The sequence below is a fragment of the Stomoxys calcitrans genome, chromosome 4, assembly GCF_963082655.1.
Source record: "Stomoxys calcitrans chromosome 4, idStoCalc2.1, whole genome shotgun sequence".
Classification (NCBI taxonomy): Eukaryota; Metazoa; Arthropoda; class Insecta; order Diptera; family Muscidae; genus Stomoxys; species Stomoxys calcitrans.
The window spans coordinates 23,873,791-23,883,790 of record NC_081555.1 but is presented as its reverse complement, the minus strand read 5'-3'; positions in this window follow the sequence as shown (position 1 = coordinate 23,883,790).

The following is a 10,000-nucleotide window of genomic DNA, read 5'->3' as shown; positions in this document are numbered from 1 at the left end:
TCCGTCAGGCTATCTAACGTACATTCACGTACATGTTAACCAACTTTGAGTGCAATGTGTGCAGCTTATAATTAGTATTTGAGGTCAATAGATTTTTGTTACAACATTTTGTATTTGTAGTAAATATGGTTAGATAAAAAGCAAAATGAGTTAAGTCTATAGAAAACACATTTCTTTGAAAATATTGCAATACCAAATTAAAACTGCAAAAATTCGAAGCTCTTTTTCGAATAAGGATTCCGGGATGACATTTCTCCAAAGTAAACTTTTTATGAACTTTTTTAACCCATTAACAACGAATGGGTAGAAAAATACCCAAACATTTAGGTGTCTTAAGAAAATTCTAGCTCGAGTTATCAAAGAGTTACCCAAATGAGATTAGAATTGGCGTAAAGTGGACGAATGAAACTTGTTCAAAAAAAAACCTTCGCGCCATATAAAGTCATGGTTTGGAGGAAAAATGGGTTGTCATAGTCGCTCATTTTGTATGTCCAAAAAAATCATAAAAAATTTTTCTCAAATTTTTTGCAAATGCAAATTTGGCCTGAGCATATCAATGAGTGCACTCCGATTCTAGTTTAAGTTTAATGTTAACGGAGGAGACCCCTTGTCATTATATAGCCGAATCCGAACGGCGTGCCGCAGAGAGATACCTCTTTGAGGAGAAGTTTTTATATGGCAAAGTACCCCACAAATGTCGCCACCATTAGGGGGCGGAATAAGTTAGGTTTGGTTGAATGGGTTGCCCACCAGAGGTGAGTTCACTCGGAGTACAGTTTGGCCCATTGTGGTACCCTTGCGAGATAAAGGGAAGAGAAAGAAAGTGAGACCTCGGTCTAGAGGTTATACACGAATAAAAGAAAAGATAGTACGAGTGAAGAACCCGAGCGGGGGGTGAAGAAACGCCAGTCCCTACGCAAGCACAGCAAATGTTAGGCATAATATTGCAAAACGAGGAAAGCGTTGTGCAAAATTTCACTGCAAACGCAGTGGCTCTTGGGGTGAAAATCGGGCGATATGCATATATGGCAGCTATATCTGAAACTGAACCAATTTCTATGAAATTCACCAGTTATATTAGGAATCATAAGGATATCCTTCCAGCAAGAAAATCGGTTACCAAATGAGCCCTTCATTGCAGTATTTCTCAATAAATCGGGCGAACATATATATGGGAGGTATACCTAAATCTGAATCGATCTTTTCCAATTTCAATAGACTTCGTCTCTAAGCCTAAAAGCATGATTGTACCAAATTAGGAGACTATTGGACGAAAACTGCGACCTGTACCAGGGTACAAAAATAAATTTATGGCGATAAGCCTACTACTTTAGACAACAGGTGCGATTTTATGTCAAAGTCAATAAAATCCGTTTTTCTTCGCTAAATGGTCATCAAAAATTAAGAATTTTTTTTCTTATAAAAACAGTGGCTTAGGGAGCAAAGTTTTTTTTTAATTTTTTTCAATAATTTTTTTGGGAAACTTTTTTAAATTTTTTTCTTTTTAAATTTTCTTAAATATATTTTTAAGATTCTTTCATAATTTTTTTTTGGAAAATTTTTTCAAAATTTTTTTTTAAATTTTTTTTTTTTAAATTTTTTTAAAAAAAATTTTTAGGTAAAAAATTTGCTACGTCTTTAGAAATGCTCTAAATAATGAATATTTAAAATTTAAAAAAATTAAATTTGGGAATCGAGGGTAAGGCGCTAATGGGTTAAACGATTTTTGTTGTAGTAGTTAAACTTAAAGTTAAGAAAAGTTTATACTAATATTAAAGATAAAAATTCCTTAATATTAAGTAAATATATGCTAGGATTCAAAGGTATTTTAACCTCTTTTTAGTAGTAAAATGTAATTTCAAGGAACTTTCATACTTGCATCAAAGACACAAAGTTAAAAAATCGTTCGCCAAAGGATATTCTTTACTAAAATAGTTGGAAAATTGGGCTTTTTAAAAAATGAGGTCTTTATCATTGGACTTAGAACTTAATATAAGAAGCAAAGATTTTCAATCTGAGAGGAAAATTTGGCGAACTTTTATACTAACATTTAATATAAAAATTTCTCAATATTAAGTTAAATATCCTAGCCTTCAAAAAAAGATTACAATTAAAAGTTCAAATTCTTTCTTCAAAGTCAATAAAATCGCTTTTCTTCACCAAATTGTCATCAAATATTAAGAAAATTATTTCTTTCCTATAGAAACATAGGGGCGGGCTTAGGGAACAAAAAGTTTTTTTTTTAAATTTTTTTTCAAATATTTTTTGGGAAACTTTTTTAAATTTTCTTAAATATTTTTTTAAGATTTTTTTTAGAAAATTTTTTAAATTTTTTTTTTAAAATTTTTAAAATTTTTTTGGTAAAAAATTTTGCTACGTCTTTGGAATCGCTCTAAATAATGAATATTTGAAATTTAATAAAAATCAGACATGGGAATCGAATGTCAGGCGCTAATGGGTTAAAAGATTTTTGTTTTAGACGTAAGACTTAAAGTTAAGGAAAGTTTATACTAAGATTAAATATAAAAATTCCTTAATATTAAGTAAATATATGCCAGGCTTCAAAGGTATTTTAAACTCTTTTTAGTAGTAAAATGTAATTTTAAGAAACTTTTATACTTGTATCAAAGACAAACATTCTTAAATATTAGTTAAAAAATCGTTCGCCAAAGGATATTCTATACTAAAATAGTTGGAAAATTGGGCTTCTTAAAAAATGAGGCCCTTTTCATTGGAGTTAGAACTTAATATAAGAAACAAAGGTTCTCAATCTAAAAGGAGAAATTAAGGAACTTTTATACTAACATTTGATATAAAAATTTATCAATATTAAGTTAAATATCCTAGCCTTCAAAGAGAGATAACAATTAAAAGTTCAAATTCTTCTAATGAAGAAAACTTTACTTAAAAAAGTTTGAAATTGTTGTTTTATACCCTCCACCATAGGTTGGGGGTACACTAATTTCGTCATTCTATTTGTATCACCTCGAAATATGCATCTGAGACCCCATAAAGTATACATACTCTTGATATTCATGATATTTTAAGTCGATCTAGCTATGTTCGTCCGTCTGTCCGTCCGTCCGTCTGTCTGTCGAAAGCACTTCGAAGGAGTAAAGCTAGCCACTTGAAATTTTGCACAAATACTTTTTATTAGTGTAGGTGGGTTGGGATTGTAAATGGGCCAAATCGGTCCATGTTTTGATATAGCTGCCATATAAACCGATCTTGGGTCTTGACTTCTTGAGCCAATACAGAGCGCAATTTTCATCCGATTTGACTGAAATTTTGCATGTGGTGTTATAGTATCACTTCCAACAACTGTGCCAACTATGATTCACATCGGTCCATGTTTTGATATAGCTGCCATAAAAATCGATCTTGGGTCTTGACTTCTGGAGCTCCTAGAGGGCGCATTTCTCGTCCGATTGAACCGAAATTTTGCAGGTAGTGTTTTGTTAACACTTCCAACAACTATGCTAAGTATGATTTAAATCGGTTCATAATCTGGCGTAGCTGTCATATAAACCGAACTTGGAGCTTGACTTCTGAGCCAATAGAGAGCGCAATTCTTATCCGATTTGGCTAAAATTTGGCATGAGGTGTTTTGTTTAGACTTCCAATAATTGTGCTAAGTACTTTTTATTAGTGTAGGTCGGTTGGGATTGTAAATGACCCAAATCGGTCCATGTTTTATATAGCTGCCATATAATCCGATCTTTTGTCTTTACTTCTTGAGCCGCTAGAGGGCGCAATAATCATCCGATTTGACTAAAATTTTGCATGTGGTGTTCTCGTATAACTTCCAACAACTGTGCTAACTATGATTCAAATCGGTCCATGTTTTGATATAGCTGTCATATAAATCAATTTTGGGTCTTGACTTCTTGAGCCTCTAGAGGGCGCAAATCTGGTCCGATCGAACTGAAATTTTGCAGGTTCATAATCATAATTAAATCGGTGCATAATCTGGTGTAGCTGTCATATAAACCGGTCTTTTGTCTTTACTTCTTGAGCCGCTAGAGGGCGCAATAATCGTCCGATTTGACTTAAATTTTGCATGTGGTGTTCTCGTATAATTTCCAACAACTGTGGTAAGTATGATTCAAATCGGTGCATAACCTGATATAGCTGCCGTATAATCCGATCTTGAGTCTTGACTTCTTGAGCCTCTAGAGGGCGCGATTCTTATCCGATTGGAATCTCCCGATTTCGCTTCTTGAGCCCCTACAAGGCGCAATTCTTATCCGAGTGAACTGAAATATTACACAGTGGCTTCTTCAACGTTCAGCATTCATTAATGGTCCGAATCGGACTATGACTTGATATAGCTCTAATAGCATAACAGTTCTTATTCAATTTTTTTGTTTGCCTAAAAAGAGATACCCCGCATAGAACTCGACAAATGCGATGCATGGTGAAGGGTACATAAGATTCGGCCCGGCCGAACTTTGCACGCTCTGACTTGTTTGTTTTTTTATACCCACCACCGAAGGATGGGGGTATATTCATTTTGTCATTCCGTTTGCAACACATCGAAATATCCATTTCCGACCCTATAAAGTATATATATTCTTGATCAGCGTAAAAATCTAAGACGATCTAGACATGTCCGTCCGTCTGTCCGTCTGTCTGTTGAAATCACGCTACAGCCTTTAAAAATAGAGATATTGAGCTGAAACTTTGCACAGATTCTTTTTTTGTCCATAAGCAGGTTAAGTTCGAAGATGGGCTATATCGGACTATATCTTGATATAGCCCCCATATAGACCGATCGGCCGATTTAGGGTCTTAGGCCCATAAAAGCCACATTTATTATCCGATTTTGCTGAAATTTGGGACAGTGAGTTGTGTTAGGCCCTTCGACATCCTCCGTGAATTTGGCTCAGATCGGTTCAGATTTGGATATAGCTGCCATATAAACCGATCCTCCGATTTAGGGTCTTAGGCCCATAAAAGCCACATTTATTATCCGATTTTGCTGAAATTTGGTACGGTGAGTTGCGTTAGGTCCTTCGATATCCTACGTGAATTTGGCTCAGATCGGTTCAGATTTGGATATAGCTGCCATATAGACCGATATGCCAATTTAGGGTCTTAGGCCCATAAAAGCCACATTTATTATCCGATTTTGCTGAAATTTGGTACGGTGAGTTGTGTTAGGTCCTTCGACATCCTCCGTGAATTTGGCTCAGATCGGTTTAGATTTGGATATAGCTGCCATATAGACCGATATGCCAATTTAGGGTCTTAGGCCCATAAAAGCCACATTTATTATCCGATTTTGCTGAAATTTGGTACGGTGAGTTGTGTTAGGCCCTTCGACATCCTTCGTGAATTTGGCTCAGATCGGTTCAGATTTGGATATAGCTGCCATATAGACCGATCATCCGATTTAGGGTCTAAGTCCCATAAAAGCCACAATTATTATCCGATCTTGCTGAAATTTGGGACACTGAATTGTGTTATTCCTTTCGACATCTTTCTTCAATTTGGTCCAGATCGGTTCAGATTTGGATATAGCTGCCATATAGACCGATTTCTTGATTTATGGTTTTGGGCCCATAAAATGCTTATTTATTATCCGATGTCGCCAAAATTTGGGACAGTGAGTTAAGTTAAACCCCTTGACATACTTCTGCAATATCGCACAGATCGGTTCAGATTTGGATATAGTTGCCATATTGACCGATATCTACGTTTTAGGTTTTGGGGCCATAAAAGACGCATTTATTGTCCGATGTCGCTGAAATTTGAGACAGTGAGTTTGGTTAGGCTCTTCGAAGTCCTTCTACAATTTGGCCCAGATCGGTCGAGATTTGAATATAGCTGCCATATAGACCGATATCGCGATTTAAGGTCTTGGCCCCATAAAAGGCGCATTTATAATCCGATTTCACTGAAATTTGACACAGTGACTTATGTTAGGCTTTTCGACATCCGTCTCGTATATGGTTTAGATCGGTTTATTTTTAGATATAGTTAGTGTACTTTTAGTATTTGGTCCAAATCGGAACATATTTTGATATAACTGATATGGGACATAAGGTATGAAATTTCCACCGAATTTTGATTAAAGGTGGTTTACATATATTCCCGAGGTGGTGGGTATCCAAAGTTCGGCCCGGCCGAACTTAACGCCTTTTTACTTGTTTTGTTTTTATTTAACCTATATTTCACCCAAAACTTTATACTAAGGGCAATTTTTTTCATTTCGGGAAAGTTTTCATTTTTGTGAGTTAGCTTTATTGGCTTTTTACCTTCATCACACGTGGACATACTTTTCGGTTTGTAATACCAATACCTACGACATGAATTCATTCATTCTATGCTTCATTTACAAAAAAATTCTTAGCAACTTGTTTAGCATTTATATGCAATTTATCATGAGGCACGTGTTGTTGTAAACCAAAAATTTTGGTTGGTCTTTAATCATATTTCCAGAGTCATTGTCAAATTACGCTAACCTACTCTAAACTTGATTATCATGAATATTCAATACATTCAGATTTGTGCTCGATGACTTTTTTTCATAGGTGGCATGTACTAGTTCTAGTGGCATCAATTATAGGGAAACTTAGCTGCTATACTATAATTTCAAATCAGTGGGAGAGATCTCAAAACCCAATTGTCTTAAAATATGGTATAGATTAACTTAAAGTGGGGATTTTTATACTAGAAAGAAAAATCATAAAAAATAAAAAAGAAAAATAAAAAATAAAAAATTCCCCATTTTAAAATTCAATACCAAACGGTTTAAATCTTTATGTAGAATTGATTGGTATTTTTCCATTGTCCCGTTAGGTTGTCTTTCATATGAAGAAATTTTTTTTTGGAAACATTAATAAAATTCCAGAATTTTCTTTGACCTTCTTTTCATCAATAAAATAATTCCGATGTCGAAGGAATTCACTTTACAAAAAAAAAAAACTATTTCAGAACTTTCCATTTGCTTTACGCTATCGCTTACTGACGCCAAAAATAAAAGAAATCAAATTGCCAAGAACCAAAGAAAAAATGAAATGTAGTTTAGAGTTCAATAAAACCTAAAATTGCTTTACTGGGTCATTGCTAAATGTTGACATCCACAGAAAATAAATTGCAAAACGTCACTTTGTTGCAGCAACAAAGACGAGGTGGAAGAAAAATAACAGCCAACAAAAGCAAATACCATAAACACAAACTAACTGGGGGCTAAAGGTTTCAGAAAAAGTTGAAGGCAACGACAAATCAAGGAGTTTGAATTTCTTGTAAGAATTTTTAGGCGGAAGCTCTTTACGACTAACAAAGAAACAAAGAACAAGTAAGAGCGTGCTAAGTTCGGCCGGGCCGAATCTTATATACCCTCCACCATGCATTGCATTTGTCCAGTTCTATGTGTGGTATCTCATTTTAGGCAAACAAAGAATATTGAATATGAACTGTCATGCTATTGGAGCTATATCAAGTTACAGTCCAATTCGGACTATAAATGAATGCTGAACATTGTAGAAGTCATTGTGCGATATTTCAGTTCATTCGGATAAGAATAGCGCCTTGTAGGGGCTCAGGAAGCTAAATCAGCGGATGGGTCTATTTGGGGACTGTATCAAGCTATTGATCGATTCAGACCATATTAGACACGCATGTTGAAGGTCATGAGAGAAGCCGTTCTGCCAAATCGGATGAGAATTGCCCCCTCTAGAGGCTCAAAAAGTCAAGATCCCATATCGCTTTATATGGCAGCTACACCAGGTTCTATACCGATTTACGCCATACTTAGCACAGTTATTGGAATTCATAACAGAACATCTCATGCAAAATTTCAGCCAAATCGGATGAGAATTGTGCGCTCTATTGGCCGGAGAAGTCAAGATCCAAGATCGGTTTATATGGCAGTTATATCAAAATATGGACCGATTTAAACCATACTTAGCGCCGTTGTTGTACTTGATATCAAAACACCACTTGGAAAATTTTAGTTAAATCGGACGAGAAGTGCGCCCTCTACAGGCTCAAGAAGTCAAGACTTAAGATCGGTTTATACGGCAGCTATATCAAAATATGAACCGATTTAAATCTTACTTAGCGCCGTTGTTGTACGTGATAGCAGAACACCACGTGCGAAATTTCAATCAAATCGGACGGGAATTACGACCTCTAGAGGCTCAAGAAGTCAAGACCCAAGATCGGTTTATATGGCAGCTATATCAAAATATGAACCGAGTTAAACCAAACTTAGCTCAGTTGTTGGAAGTGATACCAGAACACCACGTGCAAAATTTCAGTTAAATGGGATATGAAGTGCGCCCTCTAGAGGCTCAAGAAGTCAAGACCCAAAATCGGTTTATACGGCAGCTATATCAAAACATGAACTGATTTGAACCATACTTACCAAAGTTGTTGGAAATGATACCAAAACACTACGGGCAAAACTTTAGTCAATTCAGATAAGAATTGCGCCCTCTAGAGGCTCAAGAAGTCAAGACCCAAGATCGGTTTATAAGGCAGCTATATCAAACCATGAACCGATTTGAACCATACTTAACACAGTTGTTGGAAGTGATAACAAAACACCACGTGCGAAATTTCAGTCAAATCGGACGAGAATTGCGCTCTCTAGAGGCTCAAGAAGTCAAGACCCAAGATCGGTTTATACGGCAGCTATATCAAAGCATGAACCGATGTGAACCATACTTAGCGCAGTTGTTGGAAGTGATACCAAACCTCCACGTGCGAAATTTCAGTCAAATCGAACGAGGATTACGCCCTCTAGAGGCTCAAGAAGTCAAGACCCAAGATCGGTTTATATGGCAGCTATATCAAAATATGGACCGATTTAAACCATATTTATCGCAGTTGTTGGAAGTGATACCAGAACACCACTTGGAAAATTTCAGTTAAATGGGACGAGAAGTGTGCCCTCTAGAGGCTCAAGAAGTCAAGACCCAAGATCGGTTTATATGGCAGATATATCAAAACATGGACCGGCTTAAACCATACTTAGCGCAGTTGTTGGAAGTGATACCAGAACACCACGTGCAAAATTTCAGCCAAATCGGACGAGAATTGCGTCCTCTAGAGGCTCAAGAAGTCAAGACCCAAGATCGGTTTATACGGCAGCTATATCAAAACATGGACCGATTTGGCCCATTTACAATCCTACACTAATAAACAGTATTTCTGCAAACTTTCAAGCGGCTAGCTTTACTCCTTTGAAAGTTAGCGTGTTTTCGACAGGCAGACGGATACGGTCTCAGACGCATATTTCGAGGTGTTACAAACAGAATGACGATATAAGTGTACCCCCATTCTATGGTGGAGGATATTAAAATACTCCAAAAATCAAGTTTCGTGTCAAGCATGCATGCCTTAGCACATTGCATCGCCATGTTTGGCTTCCTTCGTTTCGTAGGAAAATTTGCTTTGGCAATTTGTTACATTTGTTCCTTTGGTAACAGTTTAACCACCCAAAATGATTGCCTTGGCTTAAACGGCATTTCCTTCGAGTGCACTTGATGCGGTCACTGACTTTTGTCAGGGTTGTCGTGCATTGCTGGGCATCATAATCACCATCGTCTTCATCGCTGGGACTTTATTTCTAAATATGGCAAAGCTACTAAATTTTGCAGAAATGGAGACGTAGAGGCTTTCCTCTCAGCTTCCTTTCCCCCGCAACTTATTTCATTGCATTCCATTCATTAACTTTTTGGCCTTAGAAATGTTGTGTTAGTAAGTCAACTATTTTTCTTGTTTTGAGTGTTTTCCTGTTAAAAATTTATAAATTTGACTTTGCTTACTATTGGGTTGCCCAAAAAGTAATTGCGGATTTTTCATATAGTCGGCGTTGACAAATTTTTTCAACGGCGTGTGACTTTGTAATTGCATTCTTTCTTCTGTCAGTTGTCAGCTGTTACTTTTAGCTTGCTTTAGAAAAAAAGTGAGCGAAATTTTGTTTACATTTGTTTGTTTGGCGTCAATTTTAAAATGGAGCCCACAAAGGAGCATTTTCGTCATATTT